Source organism: Lepidochelys kempii, chromosome 3, assembly GCF_965140285.1.
Source record: "Lepidochelys kempii isolate rLepKem1 chromosome 3, rLepKem1.hap1, whole genome shotgun sequence".
In the NCBI taxonomy this organism is placed as follows: Eukaryota; Metazoa; Chordata; order Testudines; family Cheloniidae; genus Lepidochelys; species Lepidochelys kempii.
In genome coordinates this window covers 84,624,515-84,637,558 of record NC_136382.1, presented here as the reverse complement: position 1 = coordinate 84,637,558, position 13,044 = coordinate 84,624,515, and the positions used below count along the sequence as shown (strand labels likewise).

The window sequence follows — 13,044 nt, the reverse complement described above, 5'->3', positions numbered from 1 at the left end:
ATATGGTGATACTACAGTAAAGTCTCTCAAGAGGCTTCTGAAACAAGAGTCATGCAAGATTAATGCACATGTTCTGTATGAGTTTCTGGTTCACATAATATTTCTTTTCCATTTCCAAGATTACACTGGAAGCTGAACTGCTAAATGCTGTGAGAGATGCTATTCTCGTGGTATTTCAGGCCCTACCAGGATAATAAGTGCCAACAATTTCACTAAAGTGCCTGCTCTTGTGAGATTTCTAGATAAATTCTTCAGGCTTAATTCAGATCTAGTTTACAACAGTGTATGATAGGAGTAATGCCATTGACATCAACTGTAAAACTGCTGTATGCAAGATCAGAATCAGGACCAAGAGATGTAAATACCTGGAGTTTAACCTGAACTATGCTCTGGAAATTTTGAATGCTTAGTCAAGTAAGCTACCTGCATTCTGAATCTTTTGAAATTTTCCTAACCTTAATACTCACTGAAAACAGAAGAAAAAAAATCTGCATCAATTCAGTACTGGATCTTCAGTTTGTCTGAACTCTACAGTCTGAAATGTAAGCCTGACACAAGCTTTTTGCACAGGCAAGCTGTTTCTCCAGGGATTTAAAGTTCCCAAGAGCACTTAGTAAATAAATAGAATATATTTAAAATATCCTATTTACTTACCTCTAAAAACTTTGATTGAAGATGCAATAGTTCATCTACTTTTTTCCATTGCTTCAGTTTTGTCAAAAGCTTTTGCTGCCAGGGATCTTGTTTGGGCTTAATCTGGTTGACAGAAAAGCAAGGGAAAAATTTATAAATAGGACTTAAATGTCATATGTGGATAGAAGGCAATATACAATAAAGTATACGCATTACATTCATTTTCATTTACTTTTTTGCCTGGAGTGAAAAATCAGAAATAGACCCATTGTATATGACGGTAGTTAGACATGATTCTGGAATTTTTTTTTAAAAAGTGGTCATTTAAAAAGTAAATGGCTGGAAAGCGTCTTGCCATATTCTGAATTGTAATTACAACAGTTTACCAACAGAGCAAAAACGGAAAAATCACTTATTTCTACCTTTATAAAAGGAATCCAGTTGGCTCTCTTTTTCAAAACCATGCTAGGTCCTAAAATACCCCAGTTTTCTGACCCAGGCACCCCTGCATCATATACTGGAAAGGTTCTCATTGTCTGCTGTTTGCTGAAGACACTTCGAAATTTCCGGATAACCTGAAAGGCATATGGAGGAGGTTCTCAACAGGTTTCACAAAACAGGACAAGTTTCCAATATTAACCACTGAACAATCAACTACAGTATGTCCTAATCTCTTCCAGTTGGTCATATGAACTCACTGATAGGATCTATACCTGCCTATTGACACACAGTACAGGTATTCTACATTAACGCCCAATCCTGAAATCATTTCTGCACATGCTTAGTCTCAATGAGGTTCAAAGGGACCACTCGTGCTAAATTTTAAGCATGTACCTAAGTGGCTATTTTATTAGGGGCAATATACACTTTAGATAGAATTAATATTATGTACCTGCTCTACATCCTGGACATGTAAAGTAGTAAAATAGGGAAAATTGTTCTCAAACTGGTAATTTTCAACCTGCATGGATTTGGTAAAGTAACTCTTAATGACCTGTAAAAGCCAGATTCCTAGTGGTGATAACTAATGCCTGTAATACATACTAAAACTAAAAGGGAAAAAATTGAGAAATGAGCTTGTGTAAAAGGGCAGGAGGGTGACTGGGTAGAATAAAGCTGTGGAATCCTTCATTTTACTAAGAACAGTAATGTTAAAAACAACACTAGGATGTTTTAGGCTATTACTGTAGAATATGTTTATAAGGGAAGCTATACAGGCTTTTTACTGCTCTCTATATAAATGTACTTCCAATCAAGAACACAGAATTCACAACACTATTCCTGCAATGCAATACAACCTACAATACTTGTGTTCTCCTGCCAAACCTCATGAGCATGCTCATGAACATTTTGTAATGCTTTAGTTACCTCGGAAAAAAGCTCCATCTCATTAGCAGAGTTCTTGAGATTCTCCGTATCATAGCAGACACCAAAGTAAGAGAGCAGAAGATGGAGCTGAGGTTTCAGTTCTTCAGTTTCTGTTGTGTGTTGGGGCAGTGTGAATACATCATCCTTGCCGAGTGGTCCTACAAAAGGCCAGAATCAAACTAACAGCAGTTTGTAGCAGTTACTAGCAATAGCTGAGAAGCAGTGGGTTCTGGAACATGCTGCAGTCCTTTATTGGGGACTATACAGTACTACTGTTTTCTCACTTCTTTTGTATGTACAGATTAAATTAATTAAGATCCAGTGTTTAGTCTGATAGGGAACAACCACTGGATTCTAAATGGATATTTTTATTAAAACCTCCACCATCACCAAAGACAAAATACTAATAGCTATTCTCGATGCACAGGCCTACAATATAACGTGCTGTTGTTGCTGCTGCAGCAGTAGTCATCTGCCAGCACAGAAACAAACTTTACTGCTTGAATTTTAATGACATCATTGTCTGCTTGAAAGCCACGGTGCCAATAGCCTGCCAAATCAAATCTTCACAGTCTACAAGCAACTAAAGTGGATTTCTTTATAATATCTTTATAATAATCGCATGATTATTACCACTGTGAATAATACTGTTGTGATCGTGGTATGAGTTTTTCTTCAACAACATGCTTCCAGAAACAAGACCCGCTCTTCTCATGTCTGTATTACGGATGCGTGAACCAGCTTGAAATAACCCCCCTTCCTCCCAAATAAATCACCCATTTTTAGAATATTTTTGGGGAAGTAATGAAATGGTTAATTGTTTTTTCCCCTTATTCCTTTTTCCAGGAACCAGACCTGCCAAAGTCTTTTCAGCCAACCTAATTATCTGTGTTGCCTGCAAATTTTGTTACCTTACTTTTCTCCCCATTTTTCAGACGTATAGTAAGTATATTAAGACTGGTCCTAGGATGGAACTTCAGGATATCCTCTGCCAAACCTTTGCTATGCTGAAAATTAATTAATGACCATTAATTCTTATTTTGTTTGTCTGTAAGCCAGTTTCTAACCCTTGACAATTATTCACTTCTCATCAACAGCTATTTAGTTTCTTTAACAGCAGAAAGTCCAAATAAATATCAACTCCTTTATCCAGTATTTTGCAGACATACTCATTGAATTCTAATTGATATGTTACAATTCACTAAAGTTCAATCAGACTCATGGGGTTTCAGTGGAACTATATATAACCAAATACATTATCTCATTGCTTTGGCAGTAATGGACCATCTGTGTTCCCATTCTACACTTCACTTTGTCTTCGCTTTTAATGTTTTGTTTAATCATTTGTTGTTTAATCTATGTGGCTCAGATCTAGATAATAGATGGCTGAAGTCTGCAATGTTAATATAATACCGTACAAACATTAGATAACGAGTTATTGAAGTAAACACAAAAATAAGCTAAGCCACCTTTGAGTAGCTTTTTGTTACTATAAGGTCCCATTCCCCTGCAAAGTGAATACCACATGTACTCTAAAACATGCTGCATGGTATAAAATGATGATATTGTGGGGAAGGAAGGCAATCAGCAATATTTCCCAGGATAGCCCACAGTGATAAAACTAACAATACTCTAAAAATATTCTCAAAACCACTGGGTGATCCTTTGCCAACTCATTCTCTACTACAAACTCAAGCAATATGCTCTTCCCCTTCTTGCAGAAATGAGGAATAATTTGTACGAAGTCACAGAAGTGGACATGCCACTCTTGTGCCAGATTCACCAGAATTTTCAGGAAATATAGCCACTAGAATCATAGTAGCATCAATATCCCAGCAGATTTCAATGCATTTCCATTCACTCTGTTGGCATCCTAGCACTGTGCTGCTAATGACATTCCAAAATCAGTAACATGTGTGTGAACCCACTCTGACAGTGGTCACAGAGCAAGTGTTGAGAGACATGGTAACTTATGAGGCTCTTATGATCTATGTGTACATGGAAACATGAGGCTTGCAGTGGCTGGTCCTCCAACTTCTTCCCCCTTCTATCAAGCCATCAACCCCTTTCAGGGCATGTGCTCTGCCATCTTCATTATAGTGGATGGCAGCAGGGGACATTTCATACAACTGCATTTTATCTCTGCTCCAAATCTCATACCCTCCTCTATGTTAGAGCCCACGGATGCATCCTTTACCCTCCTTTTCCCTTCCTCTCCTCTCTCCACCAGAGCATTTTTAATCATTCACTTATGAGCAAACACCAACTCCAAGCCAGATTGTGCCCTGCTGCTGTACAGGTGCTCCCTCTACAGGTGATAACCTACATTTGCAGTCCATGTGCTTATTAGTGTTAGCCCCTCCAAATGGAGTCTCCCCTCCTTTCCCCAACAAGTCCCCAACAAGCTAGGCTGACTCTGCCCCTCCACACTGCTCAGCCTAGCTTCCTAGCTGCAGAGGGGAGGACAGGCTGCATCTCTCCCTGCCCCAAAATGTAATAGGTGCCATAGACTCCCTGAACACCTAGGAGTCACAGCTGGGGCATGGGTGGTCTGACCTAATGATCAGAGCAGGAGTCGGGAGTTAAGCCACATCAGATACCAGGAGGTCAGAGTCCAAGACAGGCCAGATGCCAAACCAAGAGTCAGGTATCAGGAGACAAGCAGGATCAGGTTACCAGGAGATCAGTAGGAAGTAGCAGGAGCAGGTATTGCAGGAGAAGCAGTCATAAATAGATTGATCCCAGTTGCAAGGACAACTTTCTGTTCCTGTGCTGGGTTTGTATAGAAGCTGTAAACCAGTCAGGACCTCCAGCATTCTGCCAATCAGATTCCAGGACTGGAGTCCTCTATCAGGGTTCAGCCTCTATTGGGGCAGTTGCTAGCGGGTCACTAGGTGGCAGGTTGGAACTTATTAGTGCCTAAGTGCTCTAAAAGACCTGCAGTCCCTGACATTAGGAGGTCCCAGAGGCACCCCTGTGCCTGTAAAGTGAAGTATTGGATTTAAACTCTGAGACAGGGATGTGTCTTATTTGGCTGTTAAGCACCATACACATTTGTGGCACTCTATAAACAAGAACACTGTCCCCTTAATTCAGCAGAAACAGAGAACCACCAGGAAGAGATTTTCCTATAGAAATGCTTGTATATGTTTTAAATAGGGCTGTTGCACAATTTAAAAAATTAATCGCACAATTAATCACACTGTTAAACAATAATATAATACCATTTATTTAAATATTTTTGATGTTGTCTACATTTTCAAATATATTGATTTCAATTACAACACAGATTACAAAGTGTACAGTGCTCACTTTATATTTATTTTTTATTACAAGTATTTGTACTGTAAAAAGACAAAAGAAATAGCATTTTTCAATTCACCTAATACAAGTACTATAGTGCAATCTCTTTATCATGAAGATTGAACTTACATATGTAGAATTATGTATAAAAAAACTGCATTCAAAAATAAAACAATCTAAAATTTTAAAGCTTGCAAGTCCACTCAGTCCTACTTCTTGTTCAGCCAATTGCTGAGACAAACAAGTTTGTTTACATTTGCAGGAGATAATGCTGCCTGCTTCTTGTTTACAATGTCACCTGAAAGTGAGAACAGGAGTTCTCATGGCACGTTTGTAGCCGGTGTCACAAGATATTTACATGCTAGATATGCTAATGATTCATAAGTCCCTTCATGCTTCAACCACCATTCCAGAGGACACGAGTCCATGCGGAAGACAGGTTCTGCTCAATAACAATCCAAAGCAGTGTGGATCAATGCATGTTCATTTTCATTATCTGAGTCTCATGCCACCAGCAGAAGGTTGATTTTTTTTTTGGTGGTTTGGGTTCTGTAGTTTCTGCATCAGTGTTGCTCTTTTAAGACTTCTGAAACCATGCGCCACACCTCGTCCCGCTCAGATTTTGGAAGGCACTTCAGATTCTTAAACCTTGGGTCAAGTGCTATAGCTATCTTTAGAAATCTCAAATTGGTACCTTCTTTGCGTTTTTTCAAAACTGCATTGAAAGTGTTCTTAAAATGAACAACACGTGCTGGGTCATCATCTGAGACTGCTATAACAGGGACATACAATTCTCCCCCAAGGAGTTCAGTCACAGATTTAATTAACACATTTTTTAACTAGCATCATCAGCATGGAAGCATGTCCTCTGGAATGGTGGCTGAAGGGGCATACAAATGTTTAGCATATCTGGCACGTAAATACCTTGCAAATGCCTGTTCTCACTTTCAGGTGACATTGTAAATAAGAAGCATTATCTCCTGTAAACAAACTTGTTTGTCTTAGCATTGGCTGAACAAGAAGTAGGACTGAGTGGACTTGCAAGCTTTAAAATTTTAGATTGTTTTGTTTTTGAGTGCAGTTATGTAACCAAAAAAAAAAAATCTACATTTGTAAGTTGCACTTTCATGGCAAAGAGAATGCTCTACAGTACTTGTATGAGGTGAATTGAAAAATACTATTTCTTTTATCATTTTTACAGTGAAAATATTTATAATCAAAAATAATATGCACTTTGATTTCAATTACAACACAGAATATATATGGAAATATTGAAAAACATCCAAAACATTTAATAAATTTCAATTGGTATTCTATTGTTTAATAGTGTGATTAAAACGGTGATTAATCTAGATTAATTCTTTTGAATTAACTGCGATGAATCGAGAGCCCTAGTTTTTAACTATAAATCTCTCCATAAAGAGGTCACCTATTGAAACATATTTTTAAGCAATGTTTATGCAAAAGACAGGAGTAACATTTCAATGCTTAGTATAATTAGAACAATATCCCAGACTCCCCATCAAGTTTAGTCCTGCAGTGTTTTTCTAATATGCTGTTATTATGACTCAATACACATACAAGCCCTTCAGATAATCAGGATTTGCAACAACACACAAACCTCCCTTACAATCAGAGGGTTGCAAAATGAAGGGAGCACAGATTTTCAATTCTGTGCTCTAGATCTCTGAAGCCTTCTCAATTCTACAGGATGCTGGCTGGCTTCACAAGCTGCACTCCAGATTCCTCAGATGTGAAAACAAGAATAACATTTAATATTTTCCAAACCAAGACTGCTGACCTGTCTCAAGAGTACACATCAACAGATGACTTCTACTCTAGAGGTCTTTTTATTGTGGTTTTAAAGGAAATGCGATTATTTCTCACCCTCTCTTCCTGAAATGCTGGGGCAAAGAGAGAAGTGAATATTAGAAGATAAGGATTCCGACATAGTGGCACTTCTGAATCTGTCCCCATTATCCTGGGCCACCTCAGGGTGTTTCTCAATAACTACCTCCATTCTGCGAGAGATCAGCAAATACTGGAGTACCTGAAAATATAAATGCATGTGTCGTTATTTCATCTCACTTAAAAAGCAATAAAATCACCCAGTCTGCGACTTAATGGGGGAAAAAATAAACACAGAAGAGAAAAAAAAAGTTAACCATGATTACCTGTCATTTGTACTATGAAAGATACAAATAAACAACTAAAAACTACTTTCAGTGATTATACAATAAAATCACTAGGTAAACTAAGTGCAATGCAGAACAACTCCTCAGATTTGCCTTTGAAATTTTCTGTGTTCTTAGGTGAGTCCTTAGGTATACTGGCATTGCTACAGAGGCGGGGTTAAGGTTGTATGGGTGTGTGAGCAAATGCCACTCCCAATCTAGCGTACAAACAGACAAAGTCCAAACTCATCTCTCCTTGGGGCTTGGCTTTATTAACCAATCACCACCACCACAAGGATATGCCTACATTTAAAACGCTACATTGGTGCCTCTGCACCAGTGCAGCTGTAGCACTTCAGTGCAGACACTACCTACTTCAATGGGAGGGATTCTCCCTTCTGAGTAATTAATTCGCCTACCTGAGAGGCAAAGCTAGGTCATTAGAAGAATTCTTCTGCCAAGATAGCGCTGTCTGCACTGGGGGTTAGGTTGGTATATCCATGTCTCTCAGTGCTGTGGATTTTTCACAATCCTGAGAGACGAAGCTATACCTATGTAAAATCCTAGTGTAGACCAGGCCTCTGATTATAAAGATAGCCTGGAGAGAAGGTTTCAGGTGTTCTCCTTCTAGACTGCTCTGCCCATACCCTTGATCTTCTTCAACCCAAGCAACCTATTTACATTATACTCAGGGGACTCATTATCCTACTTACCTCAATGAGCCAGAAGAATTTCTCTCTTTTTTTTCTAGCAGAATTATCCACTGTGTTAGCAGGCCTTTAGATTGCCAGCATTTTGCAGGGCACTTTGCTTGTGCAATTCAATACTTTCAAATCTCTGAATTTCTTTTAAAATTTAACCTTAACTCTGAATTTCCTGAGTTTCTCTTTTTTCATCAGAGTTTTTTACACTAGCTACAGCATTCTTGCAAGGATTTGTTCCCCTAAAACAACAAGCCCATAGAGTTTTGAGATATACTCTCAATCCTTCGCTCCAGCAAAATCACATTTTCCCTGGGAAATATTATTACATTTAATAAATGCTAATATTTTGCAGTGCGGAGGTTGGCAACTATGTTGCACGGTCCACAATGCTCTCTTACCCTCAGGTAGCTGTGAATCGCCTTGAGAGAGTATAGGTGACACACTAACCACTGCATGTAAATAACCAGGTCTTCCTGTGTCACTATATTTACAGGATTTTTCTTTCCTGTCAGGAAGTTCTGTCGTGCAGCCGACAGTCTCGTAGCCCTCTGAACAGCATCGTTGTACTCCTGCATAATGTGACTAATTTGTTTCTAGGTAGAGAGAGAAAAGACCATCATTTTCCTGTGTTTGTTTCTTTATGCAATCTATTAATTAACTAAAAGAACTCTGCACTCCCACCATGTGAAATATTCTACTTTGGCAGTAATTTTGAGGCTTTTGCTTCCCAGACAAAATTATATTTGCAGTCTAAGGGTATGTTTACACTACGAAATTAGGTCAAATTTATAGAAGTCGATTTTTTAGAAAGCAATTTCATACAGTCGATTGTGTGTGTCCCCACTTAAGACCATTAAGTCGGCAGAGTGTGTCCACAGTACTGAGGCGAATGTTGACTTCTGGACCGTTGCACTGTGGGTAGCTATCCCACAGTTCCCGCAGTCTCTGCCACCCATTGGAATTCTGGGTTGAGATCCCAATTTCTGATGGGACAAAAAACATTGTCGCAGGTGGTTCTGGGTACATGTCGTCAGGCCCCCTCCATCCCTCCCTCCATGAAAGCAACAGCAGACAATCGTTTTGTGCCTTTTTCCTCAGTTACCCATGCAGACACCATCCACGGCAAGCATGGAGCCCACTCAGCGCACCATCACCATACATCTCCTGGGTGCTGACAGACATGGGACTGTATTGCTACACAGCAGCAGCTCATTGTCTTGTGGCAGCAGACAGTGCAGTATGACTGGTATCTGTCCTTGTCGTCTCCCGGGTGCTCCTGGCAGACTTCGGTAAGATCTGTCAGGGGTGCCTGGACATAAATGGGAGTGACTCAGGTCATTCTCTTCTTTAAGTTTTGTCTAACGGAGATTCAGTCCTGCCTAGAATATTGGCAGAGGGATAGTTCAGTGGTTTGAGCATTGGCCTGCTAAACCCAGGGTTCTGAGCTCAATCCCTGAGGGGGCCATTCTGCCTCAGGCGACTCTCCCAGCCAGCAGCACTGCGAGCACCCAGGAGATGATGGTGGCTAGCAGCTGTACTTCACTGTCTGCTGCCAGCCTGCTCCTCCCTCCATGAAAGCAAAGGCCGACAATTATTTCGCGTCTTTTTCCGTGCAGGCGCCATATTGCTGTCAGCATCGTCATCTACCTGCCGCTGCCACTCTGCTCTCCTGCTCACGCCATACCACGGCAAGCATGGAGCCCACTCAGATCACCACGGCAGTTGTGACTGCTCTAAACACCACGGGCATTATCCAGCAATATATGCAGAACCAGAACCTGCAAAAGCAGGCGAGTAGGCGATGGCAGCGAGGTGAGGAGAGAGAGGAGGACATGGACACAGACTTCTCACGAAGTACGGGCCCCAGCGATTTGGCCATCCTGGTGGCAATGGGACAGGCTCATGCCATGGAATGCTGATTCTGGGCCCAGGAAACAAGCACAGACTGGTGGGACCGCATAGTGTTGCAGGTCTGGGACGATTCCCAATGGCTGCGAAACTTTCGCATGCGTAAGGGCACTTTCATGGAACTTTGCGACTTGCTTTCCCCTGCCCTAAAGCGCCAGAATACCAAGATGAGACCAGCCCTCACAGTTCACAAGTGAGTGGAGATAGCCCTGTGGAAGCTTGCCACGCCAGACAACTACTGGTCAGCCGGGAATCAATTTGGAGTGGGTAAATCTACTGTGGGGGCTGCTGTGATCCAAGTAGCCAACACAATCACTGACTTGCTGCTATCAAGGGTAGCGACTGTAGGAGATGTGCAGGTCATAGTGGATGGCTTTGCTGCAATGGGATTCCCTAACTGTGGTGGGACCATAGACGGAACGCACATCCCTATCTTGGCACCGGACCACCAAGGCAGCCAGTACATAAACTGAAAGGGGTACTTTTCAATGGTGCTGCAAGCACTGGTGGATCACAAGGGACGTTTCACCAACATCAACGTGGGATGGCTGGGAAAGGTACATGACGCTCGCATTTTCAGGAACTCTGGATTGTTTCAACAGCTGCAGGAAGGGACTTACTTTCCAGACCAGAAAATAACCACTGGGGATGTTGAAATGCCTATAGTTATCCTTGGGGACCCAGCCTACCCCTTAATGCCATGGCTCATGAAGCAATACACAGGCACCCTGGACAGTAGTCAGGAGCTGTTCAACTATAGGCTGAGTAAGTGCCGAATGGTGGTAGAATGTGCATTTGGACGTTTAAAAGCACGCTGGCGCAGTTTACTGACTCTGTTAGACCTCAGTGAAACCAATATTCCCATCGTTATTACTGCTTGCTGTGTGCTCCACACTATTTGTGAGAGTAAGGGAGAGACGTTTATGGCAGGGTGGGAGGTTGAGGTAAATCATCTGGCCACTGATTATGCGCAGCGAGATACCAGGGTGGTTAGAAGAGCACAGCAGGGCGCACTGCGCGTCAAAGAAGCTTTGAAAAAAGAGTTTCATGACTGGCCAGGGCTACAGTCTGAAAGTTCTGTTTGTTTTTCTTTGATGAAATCCCACCCCCTTGGTTCACTCTACTTCCCTGTAAGCCAACCGCCCTCCCCTCCCCCCTTTGATCACCGCTTGCAGAGGCAATAAAGTCATTGTTGTTTCAAATTCATGCATTCTTTATTAATTAGTCACACAAATGTGGGGATAACTGCCAAGGTAGCCTGGCAGGAGGGAAGCACTGGGTGGGGTGGTGAAGGAGGGAAGGACAAGGCCACACTGTACTTCAAAACTTGTTGAATGCCAGCTTTCTGTTGCTTGGGCCGTCCTCTGGGGTGGAGTAGTTGGGTGCCCGGAGGCCCCACCACTGCATTCTTGGGCATCTGGGTGAGGAGGCTATGGAACTTGGGGAGAAGGGCGATTGGTTACACAGGGGCTGCAGCAGTGGTCTGTGCTCCTGCTGCCTTTCCTGCACCTCAACCATACGCCGGAGCATATCAGTTTGATCCTCCAGTAGCCTCAGCATTGCATCCTGCCTCCTCTCCTCTCGCTCGTCCCTTCTCTCCTCGCGTTCGTTTTGTGCTTTCCTAGACTCTGACATTGTCTCCCTCCATGCATTGTGCTGGGCTCTTTCAGCGTGGGAGGACTGCATGAGTTCAGAGAACATTTCACCATGAGTGTGTTTTTTTCGGTTTCTAATCTTTGATAGTCTCTGGGATGGAGATGATATGTGGAGCGATGAAACATTTCATAGAATCATAGAATATCAGGGTTGGAAGGGACCCCAGAAGGTCATCTAGTCCAACCCCCTGCTCGAAGCAGGACCAATTCCCAGTTAAATCATCCCAGCCAGGGCTTTGTCAAGCCTGACCTTAAAAACCTCTAAGGAAGGAGATTCTACCACCTCCCTAGGTAACGCATTCCAGTGTTTCACCACCCTCTTAGTGAAAAAGTTTTTCCTAATATCCAATCTAAACCTCCCCCACTGCAACTTGAGACCATTACTCCTCGTTCTGTCATCTGCTACCATTGAGAACAGTCTAGAGCCATCCTCTTTGGAACCCCCTTTCAGGTAGTTGAAAGCAGCTATCAAATCCCCCCTCATTCTTCTCTTCTGCAGGCTAAACAATCCCAGCTCCCTCAGCCTCTCCTCATAACTCATGTGTTCCAGTCCCCTAATTATTTTTGTTGCCCTTCGCTGGACTCTCTCCAATTTATCCACATCCTTCTTGAAGTGTGGGGCCCAAAACTGGACACAGTACTCCAGATGAGGCCTCACCAATGTCGAATAGAGGGGAACGATCACGTCCCTCGATCTGCTCGCTATGCCCCTACTTATACATCCCAAAATGCCATTGGCCTTCTTGGCAACAAGGGCACACTGCTGACTCATATCCAGCTTCTCGTCCACTGTCACCCCTAGGTCCTTTTCCGCAGAACTGCTGCCTAGCCATTCGGTCCCTAGTCTGTAGCTGTGCATTGGGTTCTTCCGTCCTAAGTGCAGGACCCTGCACTTATCCTTATTGAACCTCATCAGATTTCTTTTGGCCCAATCCTCCAATTTGTCTAGGTCCTTCTGTATCCTATCCCTCCCCTCCAGCGTATCTACCACTCCTCCCAGTTTAGTATCATCCGCAAATTTGCTGAGAGTGCAATCCAAACCATCCTCCAGATCATTTATGAAGATATTGAACAAAACCGGCCCCAGGACCGACCCTTGGGGCACTCCACTTGATACCGGCTGCCAACTAGACATGGAGCCATTGATCACTACCCGTTGAGCCCGACAATCTAGCCAGCTTTCTATCCACCTTATAGTGCATTCATCCAGCCCATACTTCCTTAACTTGCTGACAAGAATACTGTGGGAGACCGTGTCAAAAGCTTTGCTAAAGTCAAGAAACAATACATCCACTGCTT

General features: G+C 42.3%; 1 protein-coding gene across 1 annotated transcript in view; it reads right to left on the bottom strand.

Annotated features, from left to right (window-relative positions):
* The window catches only part of LOC140908917 (uncharacterized), a 33,126-nt gene extending 31,988 nt beyond the window's left edge, over window positions 1-1,138 (bottom strand). The window contains exons 1-2 of the mRNA XM_073336991.2: window positions 1,056-1,138; window positions 655-756 (exon numbers count right to left, since the gene is read on the bottom strand). The gene's annotated coding sequence lies outside the window, so the exon portion shown is untranslated. The remainder of the gene's footprint in view (window positions 1-654; window positions 757-1,055) is intronic.
* Window positions 1,139-13,044: the final 11,906 nt, after the last annotated feature.